This window comes from Macaca thibetana, chromosome 14 (assembly GCF_024542745.1).
Source record: "Macaca thibetana thibetana isolate TM-01 chromosome 14, ASM2454274v1, whole genome shotgun sequence".
Classification (NCBI taxonomy): Eukaryota; Metazoa; Chordata; class Mammalia; order Primates; family Cercopithecidae; genus Macaca; species Macaca thibetana.
The window spans coordinates 121882457-121884762 of NC_065591.1; the positions used below are offsets into that span (position 1 = coordinate 121882457).

A 2306-nucleotide genomic window follows, 5' to 3' on the forward strand; every position below is an offset into this window, starting at 1 on the left:
GCTCTCCCAAGGCTATTATAAAAAGCTAAAACTGTTAAACACTTCCAGGGGAGAAGTGGCTCCCAGTCTCTCGCCCCCACCAAGCTATCAGTCTCCACAGCACCTAGCAGACAGGGCTAAGGAGGTCCCAGAGAGTCAAAGGAGGAGGGCACAGCCCCTGGCCCCAGAGAGAGGGCCCACTAGCATCAGGTGATGTTGAGGCACCTCTGCAGCCTGACTGGCCCCCACGCAGGGGCCCTCCGAAGCTGGGGTGCACACTTGCTAAAGCTTCTGTGCTTTTGAAGGGCAACCCCTGCACGGGAGCAGAGAAGGCAAAGACTTAGCTTAAGTCCAGGCAGGGGTCACAGCTGGGACCCCAAAGGACACCCTTGGGAGTCATGATTTGAAGAATCCTTGTACCACAAACAGGCCCAACAGAACCACCCCCAGAATCACCAGCACGTTCAGGATGGGACCATTGCCCAAGTCCAGGGCTGCCACCCAGCTGCTCCTCTGCTCCACCAGGCGATGCAGTGTTACAGCATGAAGACCACGAAGCGGGTCACCTGGCCCAGGAAGCCAGTCAAGCCGCGCTGGTAGACATGTAGGACCAGATGGTAGCTGAAGCCATCAACCAGGGTAGACGGCCCTGGTTGATGCCACTCTCAAACAGGCTGGAGGCGATCTTGGTGAAGTACTCATAGGCGTTCTCTGCTGTGGGCTGCAGGTGCTGCAGCATGGTCTAGAATTCCGAGTCATAGCGCCGATTGATGTCATCCCAGATGATGGCGATCTGCCATCCCACCTGCCCCACGGTGCTGCTAGGTGACCATCTCTGGGTCGGCAGGGGCAGCTGGCCCTTCAGCCTCCTGTTCTTGCTGATGGCGGTCAAAAACCTAGTTGCGGAAAACCTTCTCCATGTCCCGGGTTACCTGCTCCTCAGAAGCAGAGGGCAGGGCAAGCTCTCCGCACTCCTGCCTGGGAAACCCTGGGCCTTGCCCTGATGCCATTTTTCAGGTCTCAGTGGAGGACAGTGTCAGCCTCCTGGGATCCTGGCCCAACCCGCATGGGTCAGCAGGGCAGAGATGAAGGTCCCAAGGGGCTGGAGGCTGCTGCTCCCAGGGGCTGGGTGGGAGCCTGGCTTCCAGGAACAGGCGTCAGTGCATTCTTGGCATCTGGATGTAGCCTTTGCTTGTCCCTGTGCGGCCCGAGGGACCCGCGAGATTCCAGTGATCATCTGTTTTTTTACATTTTTAAAGCGTTGTAAACAAAATAAAACAAACAGGAAGCAAAAAAGAATACATGACAAAAATCTAAGAGGCCTGCAGAGCCTAACATATTTATGATGCTACCTGGCCCTTTATGGAAAATGTTTGACTATTCCTGGCTTAGATAGGGAAAATTAAATAAATAAATAAATAAATAAATAATAAGTAAGTAAGTAAAGATTTTTCAACTGGTGAAGAGGTAATGAGGTCTGCAAATTTTCTACCATAGGTCACTCTCCACACAGGCAAGGGACCCTTTGCTGTGAGTGTGGTTCTCCTTGGAGTGGGACGCACTGTCACTCTTTAAACAATGTACTGTGCCTCAGGTGCTGCAAGGCACTGCTATGCTCACATTGACGCATTAAGGCTCTGGCTAAGGTAGAGATCAAATGGGCTGCCCACTGAAAGGGGTAGTTCAAATTATTTCAACTTCTCTTTTGTTTAGCTAGGGAGGGAGAAAGCAGATTAGGCCCTGGAAGTTCAGGGGGAAAAAAAAATACCAGTTACACAAACATAAGGTGCTTAAGCAGGCACTTGTTGTCCTGAGATGAAAGTAGAACCATCCTTTTTGAAATATGGCTTAGTAAATGCTTTCTTACCTTTCAGTGTACAGACCTGAACAACAGGGAGGTGGGGAGGCATCTGTTTGTGAAAGGATCTGATCCCAGAACTCTCTTGAAAAGGAAGGGCCCAGCTGCCACTAGACTGGTTGCTCAGACTCAAGATAATGGCTGAGGTTGTGGGCCAGGGCTGGTGTTTGGGTCATGCATGTCCCTGCACCTAGTTGTCCTGCTGAGGGATTATGATTTGGGAAGCAACGGTTCAGGGTGGACTGTGACAGAATCTCTGTGACATTGGTGCCCGTGTGGTATCCCCCAGCTAACGTCCACCCAGAAATCCATTCTGGCTGCAGGGGCAGATGCTGACTACAGGGTGTGTCATCAGAGCAGCATCCTGTGAAACCGGTGAGCCATTTGGTCAAGGGCAGGGTGAATCTGGGTTGAGTAAACCCTGGAGTTCCTGGAAAACACATGGACACAATCACCTTGAGAAAGAGAT

At 52.0% G+C, this 2306-nt stretch overlaps 1 pseudogene; it reads right to left on the reverse strand.

Moving 5' to 3' along the window:
- Positions 1 to 307: 307 nt before the first annotated feature.
- Positions 308 to 1009, reverse strand: LOC126934979 (bcl-2 homologous antagonist/killer-like; annotated as a pseudogene).
- Positions 1010 to 2306: the final 1297 nt, after the last annotated feature.